Raw genomic sequence first — 16,013 nt, 5'->3', positions numbered from 1 at the left:
GCCGCGAGTGGCACCCACACTTATCCTACTATGTGAGCGAACCAACCAATCTAAACCCCAACATTTCAACCATAATAAACAAAATATAATGCGGAAGACTTAAAACTGATTAATATAACCAATAAATAACTTCTAAAATTTAATACGTATTATTCCCAAAATCTGGAAGTCATCACCACAAGAACATCTATCCTCAAATTACTAAATCTAAGAGTATCTAAGAAGCTAAAATAAATAAACGGCTAGTCCATGCCAGAACTTCAAGGCATCAAGACGTAAATGAGAGGGAATCCAGTCCGAGCTAGGAACAATAGCTCACCCTGAAATCTGACGTGATGAAGACTGGCTAGAGTTGAGGACGAGTTGAAGTCGATCTCAGTACTCAAATTTTCAGGATCTAAGTGTTTTGGAACGAGACACCCTCGACGGTCCGTCGTGCCCATGACGGTCCGTCGTGGGATCCGTCGACCCAGACAGTTATTACCAGAAATAAACTCTACTGCTCGAAACGACTAAACAGGTCGTTACATAAATGCACCACCAACTGCTAAGGCAACCTCCATTTCTGAATCTACAAATCACAAAACAAAATGATTTTAAGAAATTTGAGAAGATGAATGTGTGTATCTTCAATAACTAACAACCTTACTTTACCTGTACAATTGTAAATTTGCAAACAAGAAGTTGTAATTGGTACAACTATGTTTCCTATTGCATATTCATTGCTTTCTCAATTGAGTAACTGAGGGTTGTTGGGGTTTGTTGTAGAAAATGGGGACCATACAAAGACGAAAGACTTGTATTATTTAAACATCAATACAAAGTTCAGCCAAGTACGTTAAAGTGTGAAACACACTCGCGGATAACACCTCAATATTTGAATTGCACAAAATTACTTCCACATTTGAATTCCACAGAATTACTTTCCAATTAATGAGTCTTGTTTTAATGCCCGTAGTCCTTATTTGAAAACTTATTATTTGAATAAGTATATATGAATCCTCAATATATCCATTTGATCTCCGACTACTACGATCGTCCAGAGCTGGATACCTTCTTGCATTATGACAAGAAGTGGACAAATTCAATCATTGAAATTTTGAAAAAGATGCAAGAATGGGAGGATAAACAAATGGATATATTGAGGATGAACAAAATGATCAAATATATACCTACAAAAATGTTGAATTAAATTTTTCACTTTTGTCAGAAGAATTCAATCATTGAAATTTTTCACTAGCTTGAAAGAAAAAGTGTCACGACCCAAAATGAGTCGTGAGTGGCATCCACACTTAACTACCTAGGTGGACGAACCAAGAAATTCAAATCCCAACATGTACGAATAATTCAATTGTGAATAACAAAATATTGCGGAAGCTCCAAAATTTATTAACTATTGTTTCCCAAAACCTGAAAGTCATCACAACAAGGACATCTAATCTCTAACTACTAAGTCTAAGAGTATCAAGGACACCAAAATAAAAGAATAAATGGTATGTGTCCGAAAGTATAGTTAATCATGTCATGACCAAGAGAATCCAACACGAGCTTGAACGGATAGCTCACCATGGAACTTGATATGTGGAAGGCTGGCTAGAACTGAGGGAAAATCAGAAGTCATAGGTACACTCGCTGCATTTCATAAAAGGAAAACAAAGAAGAAAACAAGTAGGGCTCAGTACGAGGCAACATGTACTGAGTAAGTATCATCGGTCAACCCAAAATAGTAACTAATATACAAAGAATAATAGTATGAACTCAACTATAGCACTTAACATGTGATAAGCAACAAACAACATGAACAAGTGTCAATAAAAATAAAGTAAGCACCTATTAAGTCAACGGTATCAAGATCACACATGAGGACTCATGCCTCCAAACCAAACCATCTTGGGAGTTGAGTTCTTTGAGATTGAGTATAATTCAACATATTTTTCCTTTAATATTATCGTGTCGGAACGTGACACTCCGATCCAAGAATACAGTGTCGGAACGTGACACTCCGATCCAAGAATACCGTGTCGGAACGTGACACTCCGATCCAAGAATACCGTGTCGGAACGTGACACTCCGATCCAAGAATACCGTGTCGGAACGTGACACTCCGATCCAAGAATACCGTGTCGGAACGTGACACTCCGATCCAAGAATACCGTGTCGGAACGTGACACTCCGATCCAAGAATACCGTGTCGGAACGTGACACTCCGATCCAAGAATACCGTGTCGGAACGTGACACTCCGATCCAAGAATACCGTGTCGGAACGTGACACTCCGATCCAAGAATACCGTGTCGGAACGTGACACTCCGATCCAAGAATACCGTGTCGGAACGTGACACTCCGATCCAAGAATACCGTGTCGGAACGTGACACTCCGATCCAAGAATACCGTGTCGGAACGTGACACTCCGATCCAAGAATACCGTGTCGGAACGTGACACTCCGATCCAAGAATACCGTGTCGGAACGTGACACTCCGATCCAAGAATACCGTGTCGGAACGTGACACTCCGATCCAAGAATACCGTGTCGGAACGTGACACTCCGATCCAAGAATACCGTGTCGGAACGTGACACTCCGATCCAAGAATACCGTGTCGGAACGTGACACTCCGATCCAAGAATACCGTGTCGGAACGTGACACTCCGATCCAAGAATACCGTGTCGGAACGTGACACTCCGATCCAAGAATACCGTGTCGGAACGTGACACTCCGATCCAAGAATACCGTGTCGGAACGTGACACTCCGATCCAAGAATACCGTGTCGGAACGTGACACTCCGATCCAAGAATACCGTGTCGGAACGTGACACTCCGATCCAAGAATACCGTGTCGGAACGTGACACTCCGATCCAAGAATACCGTGTCGGAACGTGACACTCCGATCCAAGAATACCGTGTCGGAACGTGACACTCCGATCCAAGAATACCGTGTCGGAACGTGACACTCCGATCCAAGAATACCGTGTCGGAACGTGACACTCCGATCCAAGAATACCGTGTCGGAACGTGACACTCCGATCCAAGAATACCGTGTCGGAACGTGACACTCCGATCCAAGAATACCGTGTCGGAACGTGACACTCCGATCCAAGAATACCGTGTCGGAACGTGACACTCCGATCCAAGAATACCGTGTCGGAACGTGACACTCCGATCCAAGAATACCGTGTCGGAACGTGACACTCCGATCCAAGAATACCGTGTCGGAACGTGACACTCCGATCCAAGAATACCGTGTCGGAACGTGACACTCCGATCCAAGAATACCGTGTCGGAACGTGACACTCCGATCCAAGAATACCGTGTCGGAACGTGACACTCCGATCCAAGAATACCGTGTCGGAACGTGACACTCCGATCCAAGAATACCGTGTCGGAACGTGACACTCCGATCCAAGAATACCGTGTCGGAACGTGACACTCCGATCCAAGAATACCGTGTCGGAACGTGACACTCCGATCCAAGAATACCGTGTCGGAANAAAAGTCAACCAGCGTTGGGCCCACAAGATAGTGCTACGTAGGCCGAAAAGGGGTAGAAAATTATTAATAAAATAAGTTCAGGGGGTAATGGGATCTTAGAATAGTATAAGTGTGTCTCTGGGATTTTGGGCATAGGTTGAGGGGGTACTTGTGCATTATCCCTAAATAAATTTTGTGAAACATATATAAAATCTTTAAAATTGTTAATGAATGTATATGTTATGTATGTATAATAATCAAATTTATGTATATAACTTATTGGTTCGATTCGGTTATTTCTTCGGGGGTTTTTCCAAAAAAATCATAACCAAACCAAATAGTATTGGTTCTTAACAATCTAAAACCAAACCAAATCAAAATCCATATTAAATCGGTTTATTTAATCGATTTGATTTGGATCGGTTTTTATCCGAACCATGAACACCCCTATGGGCAAGATTTACTTATTTAATGTATCTACTATAAATACAATACTTATGAATTTAAACGAGATACATATATAATAATGTATCATGCATTAATTTTTAGATAGGACACGTAAATCTAAACTTATACTTAATGTATCAATTATGTAGCAACTATCACCGGTATGTATCGACTTCAAATGTAACATCTTATGGGCAACAATTACTTATTTAATGTATCTAGTATAAATACAATACTTATCAATTTAAACGAGATACATAAATAGTAATGTGTCATGCACTAATTTTTTATATAAGATGCATAAATTCGAATTTATAATAAATTTATCAATTACATAGCAACTACCACACAATAATGTATCGATCTCAAATCAAACATCTTACGGGCAACAATTATTTATTTAATGTATCTTGTATGAATACCATATTTTTCAATTTAAACAAGATACGTAAATAGTAAAATTCTAAGTAGCAAAGATATTTACGATGAATCTTCTAAAAAATTTCAACAACTGATCTTCAATAAACTAGGAGAAGAATTTTGAAACCAAAAACTTCAACAATTTTGAATTAGAATTGAAAGGATCTTCAATAAACTGGAGAAGAAAGAATTTTGAATCTCAAAATTTTTGACTATCTTGAATCAAAATTGAAAGTCTCTTCGATGAACTTGAAGATTCAAAAGGAAATTGTCCAACAACAATTTCATCACTTTTGTCGCATACCCAATATTTCGACAAAATTTTTTGAAAATCTGAAAGGTTTCTTTGTTGAACGGGGGAGCAATTTGAAATATTGAAATTCTTCATTATGTTAGATTTTTCCTATGTATGATTGAGAATAAGAAGAAACATAACCATAATTTATGGGATTTAATTAATTTTCAAATTTTATTCCCTTTTTAGGGCGACAAAAATATTATTCTTGTATTAGAATTAATATATTCGGATGATGAGTTAATGTATCCGGAAGGTGCAGACTTTAAGGGATTATTGTAATTAGAAAAAGAGTAGGGATAGAATGTAATTTACTCTTTACACTATGAGATTTATGTAAGTTATACAAAAGAAAAATGCATGTGAGAAGGATCAAATATATACCTACATAAATGGTTTTTTGAAAAAAAACCATATTTTTAAATTTTTTTTTTTTGAATTTTTCTTTAGAGGAAAATGATATATGTGAGTCATTTATGTAACAATAGAAGTATAGGTAAGCCACTCTTTTAAGGAGAGTTATATCAGTTTCCAATCACAAATCACAAAGTTAAAAAGTATATCAGACTTTTTTCTCTAAAAAAAAATAAAATACTTGTGCTAGTTGTTTTATATAATTTATTTAATATTATTCTTATGCACAATAAATTACCGTGTTAATGATACGGAACATATCAAAGCTCAAGAGAGAAAGGCACCAACTTTCATTGTTTTCTCCTTTCATAAGTAATACTTTTCAAACAACATGAAGACAATAATAAATTGAACCAAATTCATTACATTCTCAACTCACTAATTGGAACAGGAAAGGAAATTATTAGGGATGTAGAAAGGGGGGCCTAGGTGGGGACTCAAAAAATAAAAGAGCTTAAAATGACATATTTCTACACAGCTCATTATAGTGCTATGAGAGACCTACCATATCATAAATATGTTTACTTAACATATTTGGAAAAAAAAGAGTTTTTCTTTCTAAAAGAAAAGGAAAAGAAATCAATCTTGAAAATATTATTACTGAATTTTAAATTTAATAGAACTTGAAGAAAACTTTACCCCTATACAAGAACCAGATTCTTGTAATTTTGTCGTAACACAATAAAATAAAGATTATCGTGGAAACCTTTCTAACTCAAGGAAGGGAAAAACCACACCAAAGTTTTATATTAATTCAAGATTTACAACTCAGTTAATCAATGAATCTAACTCTAAGGTTCTACACTTTTCAATTAACTATAATCGAAAACTCTCCACTCAATAAGAAGTCAAACTCACTTCTTGTTTACAAAATCTCTCAAGTCTTCTTAACTCTAACCACCCAAGAAGTCAAACAATTTTCCTGATTACAATTCTCACAACCTCTCTCCCAAGAAGTCAAACTCACTTCTTGTTACAATTCTCTCAAGACTCTACTCCCAAAAAGTCAAACCCACTTCTTCTTACACAACCTAGGAATTATTACAACTCAATAATAAACCTAGAGCAAATCAACAAAGACTAATAACCCTAGACTTCAATTGATCAGACTTCAACATTCAATAGTTCAGAGTAGAACAGGTTTCGTGAACCTGGTCCTTACGTTGATGTGATGAAGGTGAACCTGGTCTTTGCGTTGCTGTGACGAAGGCCTGCGTCTTTCTCCAGTAAACACTGCTCTCAAGATGATATATTTCGTGAATATGCAATGACTATTGTTCTGGCTTTGCTGATAAATTCTCTCGATCTGTGTTTATGCAAAGACGCTTTTTTCCTTCAACTTCTTGATCATTTTATAGAGTTTGATTTGTCTTCAACTTCTACAAGGAAAGGGAATTACAAATTATTTTCCTTCTTGAATTTCTCTATATTTACTTATTTTCTTATTTGACTTGAATTGTAACTTCTTTATTTCTTTACTTCTTTGACTTGAATTGCTACTGCTTTATTTCTATCCTTCTTTATTTGTTTTCTTCTTTTCCTTCTTTACAATTCTACACTTTTTCTTCTTTGTCGCAATATTTTTTCTTGTTTGCCGCAATCTCTCATAATTGTAAACATACAACACCATGTCTTCACTTTATCAACCATCAAAACTACTTTATTTGTTCTCCTACTTCTCAACAGAACTGTATCCCTTGTTAAATGATACTTTACATTCTTGTATATCTTCACACTATTTTCCTTACATGTTCTACTTAGTACTAAATTTTGGTGGATATAAAGATAAATGAAGATAGTGCTGGAGAGAACATGTTTTCTGCAATAGTAGGTTATTCATTACAATGTTTGTCTTGCTTTAAATATAGTTGACAATTGTAGAAAAGAAAAGTCCAACATCATTTTTTTAGAAAAATATCTTTTTTCATACAATGAAATTAATAGTCCCAAAAGTAATTCAATTTTTTACCATCGCATTTTTCTTGCACCATGCATCAAAAAAGCAATTCCTTAAATATTACAGAGTTTGAGAATAGAAAAGACTAACATTAATTAGCATTTCTAGTACAATATGTTTTTTTTTATTATTCTTTGTAACCTATGTAACCTCTAGGTCATTTATAGTGACAGATTCAGGATTTCTTTTGAAAGGATTTGAAATATAAAGAAGTAAACACGTAAAAATTACAAGATGAAAAATCAATCGCGACAGGAGAAAAATATTAATTTCAATCCATTAAATTTAACTTATACTCTCATGTTGTGTTTAAGTTCTTCCTACTCTTACTCTGCACCATCGAGCTTTTAAAATTTCTAGTGTTTTTCCTTCTATTTTGCAATATTATACTTTTTGAATTTATTCCAAATTTTGAATTAGTGCACATTCAATCATATGTTACTTTAAAACCATTAAGAGTTTTTAGAAAAGTGTAAAGTTCGAGTTACTAAGATTATAGCGCATATTCAAAAAATAAATATATGACATCTTCGATTTTTTAGTTCATTTAATTTAATAGGTTACTCATTTGTTAAAAAAAACAAATTATGAATCAATCAAATTAGTTTAATTTAGTTAATCTCTTTAGGATCAACCTCAGATTAGTTAGAAGGAGATACAATGAAATTAAGAGAAAAAAAATCAATTAAATAGATTTTATTAAAAGAATATTTACAACTTTTAAATTTATCCATTCGATTAATCTTAAATTCTTTTATTTTAAATTTAACAACAATTCATCATTTTCTCAAAGAGTTTCTTTGAGTTAGTACATGAGAAGAGAGTTACATATAAATAAAATGAGCAATATAAATAAGAAGAATAAAAGACAAGTAAAAAATTGTGACAAATAAATTTTAAAAAGAAATAACATAAAAATAATAATACTCCCTCTATCCCAATTTATGTGATACCTTTCGAATTTTGAGATTCAAACAAGTCTATATTTTACCGTAATTTTTTCATATATCTTTTAAATATTTTGAATTATAAATTATTGGGACTCATAATACTTTTATGTAGTTTACAAAAATATAAATTTCATTTTAAATAATTTGAAGAAGCCATGACCAATTCTTGATCAAACATAAACTGTTTGACTCTTGAAAAATCAAATGTGTCACATAAATTTTAACAAATGGAGTACAATTTTAGATTAAATCCAAAAACAATGAGGCCCTTTTCGGGTATTTAAGCCCAAAAACTGAGCCCATCTCAGCCTTTTCAAAAGAAAATAAAAGGTTAAAAATATTGCACTTATCGAGGATCAAACTCACAAAATTCAGGTCAACAATGAACCCCTTAGCCAGTGAGCCACTCTCCTCTTTAGTTGTTGAGGGGTTTCATTTTAATATCTTTACGCTTAATACTAGAAGTATACCTTATATATACAATGTAATTTTTTCGATGAGGGGATTTAGGTGAACTCCCTAAGCTCCACGTTGGTCCACCCCGCTGGCCAATTATCTTCAATTAACTACTCAATTATCTTTCTATTCATTTCTATAAAGACTTTCGCAGCTATAAATAGTGGTGAATTGGTTTGGTAATTCACAACAAAAATATGGAGTGATAAAAGTTATTCAAAAAAGAGAGTTCTTATTAGTTGAAGGAAGGTGTTCTTTTTGTGAAGCCTTGGAATAAACTCTTTTCTAGAGTTTGTTGAGTTATACTTTGTGTTTAAGTTGTTGTATGATGGAGGGGACAAGTCAATAAGGAATACTACTAGACCGGTGAAAACATTTGCTCCAGTGGGATTGGATCTCCTTATATAGAACAGATATTCGTGCCTCATCCAGAAGAAATTTTTATTTCTTCATTTCATTTTCAACTGTAATCTTGTAATTTCGTTATACTATAGTTTTCACTAACAATTTTAAGGAGATTGTTAATGCTACAATTGAAAAAAGGGCAGATGTCAAGATGAGAGACCTTAATAAGCCATTTCGGTTCAATGGTAGCAATTTCAAGATATGGAAGGGTAAAATACTTCTCTACTTAAATATTCTAAATGTCTCTTATGTGTTAACTGAGAAGAATCCTAATAAAGAAGAGATCAACTCTATGAATGATGATGAAAATATTTCCCATCTAGAAAAAGTAAAATGTATGATTATAATTCCTATAAGTGTCGGTATTATATTTTAAATTGTATGTTCGATAATTTTTGTGATTATTATGATAGAATTTACTCTAGTGCAACGAAAAATTGGAAAGCATTGCAAAAAAAGTATGATATAGAAAAGACTGGAGCGAAAATATGAGGCTAATAGATTTTTTCATTTTCAAATGGTGGACAACAAATCAGTGGTAGACCCTCAAGACTTTATGATGGTTGTTGGAGAACTCAGATCCGAGGAGGTTAAAGTTGGAGATAACATTATTGTTTGTGACATAGTAGATAAAGATCCACCTTCTTATAAGGAATTTCAGAAAAACTATGTGCCACAAACAAAAGGAAACCTCTCTTGGGACGTTGATAATGAAAATCCGTATAGAGATCTATAAGAGAAGGGGCAAGATGCAATTTTACAAACAAAATAGAGCAACATTACAACGAATGCAAATTTAATTACTTAAAATAATTCTACTCCTAAATATCACAAAAATACTTCTGAAAAAATTCAAGAAAAATAATGGTAAAGCTCTCAAGAAAAATAATGGTGAAATAACCAAGCACAAAACCAACAAGTTCAAGGTAAGGGACCATGCTTTATTTGTGGCAAAAATGGGTCTATTGCTCAATTTTGCAGATTTTGAAAACGTATTTCCAATCCTTAGACAAATGTTATCGAAGAACTTTTTGTGACTGTGATTACCGACATAAGCATGATTGAGAATATTGATGGATAGTGGATTGATTCTGCTGAAAACTGTCATGTCTGTTATAACAAAGACTGGTATAAAAAATATACTCATTTTGAGGAGCATAAATACATAATGCTTAGTGATTCTCACACTACTGCTTGAAACAGGAGATGTTGAATTGTGTTTTACTTCTGGAATGGTGTTAACTTTAAAAGATGTACTTATACACATTCTATGGGGAAAAAATGATGTCTAGTTTCCTTCATAATAAAATAAGTTTTAAACAGATTATTGAATCTAATCAATATGCAATTGCGAAAAAAAGTATTTTTGTGGAAAAAAGGTATGCTTGTGATGGGATGTTTTAACTGAATGTTGAAATGAATAAAGTTCTACTTCTACTTATATGTTATCTTCTATCGATTATTGGCATGCTCCTTTGTGTCATATTAATGATCGTTATGTTAGAATCATGAGTAGTTTAGGATTAATCCCAATGGGTTAAAAGAATTTTTAAAAGTGTAAGGCTTGTAACAAAGTCAAAATCAATAAAAGGTCTCATTTTCAATTTCAAAGAAGAACTGATTTGTTAGAATTAGTTCATACTTATATTTGTGAACTTGGAGGAATTTAAGCTCGTGGAGATAATATATATTTTATCACTTTCATCGATAATATTCTAAGTTTACATATGTTTATTTGATGAAAAATAAAAGTGATGTTTTTGAAAATTTTAAAATTTATCTCAATGAAGTTGAAAATCAGTTTGGAAGATAAATAAAAAGAATTAGAAGTATAAAGACAATGAATATGAGTCAAATGAGTTTAATTTTTTTGTTAGATCATTGAAAATGATTCATGAAACTATTCCTCCTTATTCTCCTTCATCTAATGGAGTAGCGGAATGAAAAATTAAATACAACTTTGGTTGAATTGACTAATGTCGTGATTAATGAGTCACATGTATCTTTACTAGAGTTGTCAAAAAGGGACGGCCAACCCCACCCAGTCCATGCCTCGCAGGACAACAAACTTGAAGGACTAGGGTGGGTTAGCCCTTCATTTGGAACGGCCTGAAAATGTTCAACCCAATCAAACTCTAGAAGGACCGAGGGCTAGGTGGGCTAGCCCTTCTTTTTTATTTATATTCAAACTTAGAATTTTATAACACTAAGAAAATGAAAAGATTTTCAAATCAAATATAGAAAACAATGTCGTTGTTTCAATAACACTTGCAAAAAATCTAGTGTAATTAGCATGTATCTTGTATACTGGATATGCAAGGTATATGTATCTAGTGTGATGCATCATAGATTTGCAATCGAGATAAGAGAGTGGCAAGCGAGATGAGAGGGAGATGTGGGCGAAGAATTCGTATATGTATCCTAGATACATGCAAATACACTTGGGTAGAGTGTATTTAGAATAAATTAACGTATTTTTGAGTCCTTGTATCCAGAGACACATGTAATTGGACGTATCAAAATCTAGTAAGATTCATAATATTACTATATAATGTGTATTGAGATAATTGTAAGATTTTTGTAAGTCACCTTTATATAAATAGTTTTGGCTCATGGACCGACCCCGACCCAACTGATCAAGCATGGGTTAAGGGCTTATATGAGTTAGGTTTATAAGCCCTAGTTTAAATGGACTTGAAAAATCAGATCACAATCCTACCTCAATAACGGGTAGTGTTGGGCCGGCCCCATGAGCTAAACCCATTTTGACGGCTACCTTTTTACCTTTTTTTATAACCCTAAATAACCCCAACATAGAACTACAATCTCTGTCATAAGCATGATCGACATGACTGCTTCAGGCAAGAGTATTTTGACAGATTACGCCGCTTCTCTTTTGGTTTCTTCCATGTATGTATCTGCTCCGTGTTTTTTTTTTTTGAGTGTGATGACTTTATCTCAAATCTCAAATTGAGTTTCTTTGCTTAATTTAATGTCTTTTTTTTTGTTGTGCTATTGATTTTTTTTTCAAGACATGATATATCATCTGAATTTGGGGATTTTAGGTTCTTTCGTAGCTACAGAGATTGAGTTGATGAGATCTAACTTTTAGGTATTTATCTTTTCTGCTTTAGCTTCTTCTTGGCAAAACGCCAATAACAATTAGGGCTTTTCACCAAACTGCATCATCTTTTTGATGAGTTAAATATAAAAAGGGACTCTTAGATTTTGTTTCTAAATTTGATTGCAAGAATATGCTCTTGGAATTTAATAAAAAAGAGATAACCCTAACTTTCGACCTCTCTATTCGCTTTGCATCTTTAGTTGATTCGTAATCATACTTCAATAGTTCAAAATTGGGTCAGCAATTGATATAGAAAAATAAACTCCAGACAACTTAGAGTTGTAATCTTTCTGCGACTCGATTGAATCTTCTAAATGTAATGATATGTTTTTGATATGGACTTGAAAGTAAATGTCCGTTTCAAAATTTTTGATGCTTCGGTTTCATATATTCAAGTTAATGAACTCGGAAAAATTTTCCTTATAACACAACATTTCTATGACAAGAATGATATTTTTGATTCTGCAGATTCTATGGTTGTTCCACCGAAAGACGATACTGATACAATGGCTCTGTATGTTCTAGGAGGAGGTTGTGCTTTTGAACGAGCCATAATATATCCTCTCTTCTTTGATCTTGGGGCAAAAAAAAATATACTACATTTGGAGGCTCTATTCTCTTCCTCAGGTAACTTACTGCAGCTATATAGTATGGTTGGATTTTATTGCAGTTAATAGTACTTATTATTATTAAATTTGCAGGTGCAAGAGCATATTTCAATTTCCAAGGATTGAAGCAAAAGCATGCTATTCTTAAGACAAAGCTTGAAGCTTACTTGCAGGTCTCTTTCTCTACAATTCTCTACAACAAATATATACCGTCAAATCTCCCTAATGGTATTCATTTGTTCCCGTATTTTCTTATATCCCATAAAATTTCATAAATGAAATTTTGAGACGGTGATGTGCATGCAACCCTACTTCTATCCTGTGGTTGAGATTGTTTCGATAAGGCTCAAGTGAAGCATATTAAAAAAGTATAAGAAGAAACTACAATAAAGAATAAGTCGTTTGCAACAACAAATAATACGATAACTAAAGCAACAGAAACAACATGTAATAATAAAATCAAAGAATGAGATAATAGGAGTATAATACTAACAATACTGATCAAGAAACTAGAGAACACTCAACTACCTGAATTAAGCATTCTTTAGAAATGTGATAATATTGATTGGAGAATCAAGCTATTCCTAAAGGATGAAAAATACTTGAGAACTCTAGATTACCTATACTTGAGTGAGATGTCACGGCCTTAGACTTCTAAGCACACGTGTGGTATTTGGCAACTCATTCATGAATAATAATTGTTACATATACAAGTCCCTAAATAATTACAAATAAGCCCTCATTCTAGAATTTTCTACATAGTTAAGAGGATTTTAAAGACCTTCCATGCTTCGAATGAATTAGCTTAGAATATGCTATAAAAATGAGTCACTAATCCATGTGTTCCATATTCTTCATAATAGGCTTTGGCTTAGCCGTTGCAAAGGAATTGAAATTTTTAGGAGACAAATATATAAATGTATATATATATAACTAGAACAAAGTAAAAATAATTCAAGGGATGATTTCTATTTTGGAATGGTAAAAATGTAATGAAATAAACAAGAGTTTATATTTTATTCTTTGACAATACAAGATTTGTCAATTAACTAAATTCTCAATGTTTGTTATTACTTAATCACTTAACATTGAAAGTGAACAACCTTTATAACATGTAAATTACATAAAATATTGAGAAATGTAATGATAAATATGTGTGGATAAGAGTTAAGTCCAAATAGATACCGAACATCTCATAAGGCAAAAAAAGGAATACAAAAACATACATAAATATTTACAAAGAAAACAGAAAAATGAAGAAAAATATACATAGAAAAGTGATGGGCCCACCGTATGCATTAACAATAGCAAGTAATCTTTCCTACAACTCATCAATCCAACACATGCGAGATGGGCTGTCTTGCGAAGCTGATGCAATAACGTTAGGTTGTTGGTCAACATTTTGTCTGAGTTGATCAGTTGCAATATTAAAATTAAAAAATATATGGATAATAACATTTCATATGATTCTTATGTGTTTAATTTTAATCTTGTGATTCATCAACTCAGACAAAAATATTGATCAACAACCTAACATAGTTGCATCGGCTTTGCAAGAAAAACCATATTGTATACATTGGACTAATGAGTTACAAGCATGATTTGTTGCTATTGTTGATGAACTCGGGACTAATGAGTTACAAGCATGATTTGTTGCTATTGTTGATGAACTCGGTGGGCCACGGGGTTAGTTATTTTTCACCCTTTTATATCACTTGTATACATTTTTCTTCGTTTTTCTATTTTCTTTGTAGAATATTCATGTGTGTTTGCGTATTTTCTTTTTTTGTCACTAGAAAAAAATTCCAAATTGCTAACAGATTTTGTTAATAACTTAAGTTGGTTAGTATTCTACTAACAAACTATTAACATATTTCTATCTGAGTTATAGTTTAAACTTAAAAACGAAATTCTAAAAGATTACCAACAAAAATTTTGTTGGGTTTTAGCAAGTGTGAATGGGAAAAGAAAAGAGAGAATATGAAAAGTGAGGGAACTACTTTGGAGGGAAAATGAAAAGTCATTTGCAAAGTGCAAATGAAAAGTCATTTCTTATAAATTTGCAGGTAACAGTAACATTCCGAAAAGTTGTTACTCCTTCCGAAAAGTCGTTACTTTTTGAAAAGTCGTTACTTTCCAAAAACTAGTTATTTTCCTAACAGACACAATTTTTTGAAAAGTTGTTATTTTTTATAAAAGACACAACTTTCTGGATAAAATGGGTCTGAACAGATTTCACTGAACAGACATGTTCCTTGCTGAAAATGGCTATAAAAGGAAGTCAATTTTTGATTTTTTAATCACTGAAAATTTTTCTTTCTCTGCATTTATTTTTCTCTCAAATAAAATCAAAGTGTCGATCGACTGAGTCTGTGTGACTTGTTGCTGTTCTTAAGTTCGTTGAAGTTAAAGAAGTTTGAGGTACCGCTATTTCTTTAACAGGTTTAATCCGTTTTATCTTGGGAGAAATTAATCCATAACCTTGGGTACAGTGAGGGGATTAAATTTCTTAAGGACACACAGTAGTTTCTGTGGACTCGGATTAATTCTTGTATTCTATATTATTTTCTGCTTCATCTTATTTCTGTTTCTGTTTCTGTTTATTAACTTTATAAATACAAGTTATTGTAAGAATAACAATCTTAAGAAATTTAACAGTTTCTGTATTTGAGGTTTCTGGAGATTAAAACCTTTATGGTTTTCTACTCTGCTTGAATTTTTAAAATTCATTCGATTAACGATTAAAAGAACATAAAAACTTTATCGTTAAATCAGAAACAGTTTGTGTAAAGATTTGTTCTTTACTGTTAGTATTTTAAATACTTAATTTATCTGCCATTTGTGAAAAAAAAAAATGACTAATTCAAGTCAAACAAATGCTGGAACAGTAAGTGCTGCAACAACAACGGTTGCACATAATCGTTCAAATGCTGCCTTAGCATCGGCTGAGAAACCTGCAAAGTTTTCTTGAGTCGACTTTAAGAGATGGCAGCAAAAGATGTTCTTCTATCTCACTACGTTGAGTCTGCAGAAGTTCATCAATGAGAATGTTCCTGTTATGTCAGATGAAACTCCGGCTGATGAACGATTCTTGGTAACAGAAGCATGGACACACTTAGATTTTTTGTGTAAAAATTATATTTTGAGTGGTCTGCAAGATGATTTGTACAATTTGTACAGCAATGCCAAAACCTCAAAAGAACTCTGGGAGGCTTTAGAAAAGAAGTACAAAACAGAAGATGCCGGAATGAAGAAATTCATTGTGGCAAAATTTCTGGATTATAAGATGATAGACAGTAAGACTGTCGTCACCCAAGTTCAAGAATTGCAGGTCATAAACCATGATCTCCTTGCTGAAGGTATAAATTTATTTGATGCCTATGTTAGAAATATTAAGTTTTCCATTAATACTCACATAACCTTTAATGTAGGATTGATTGTGAATGATGCTTTTCAAGTGGCTGCAA

General features: G+C 33.2%; 1 pseudogene; it reads right to left on the bottom strand.

The window, feature by feature from the left end:
- Positions 1 to 563, bottom strand: part of LOC107004006 — a 6,082-nt pseudogene extending 5,519 nt beyond the window's left edge.
- Positions 564 to 16,013: the final 15,450 nt, after the last annotated feature.

The sequence above is a fragment of the Solanum pennellii genome, chromosome 11 (assembly GCF_001406875.1).
Source record: "Solanum pennellii chromosome 11, SPENNV200".
NCBI lineage: Eukaryota > Viridiplantae > Streptophyta > Magnoliopsida > Solanales > Solanaceae > Solanum > Solanum pennellii.
This window is presented reverse-complemented; position numbering and strand designations above follow the sequence as displayed.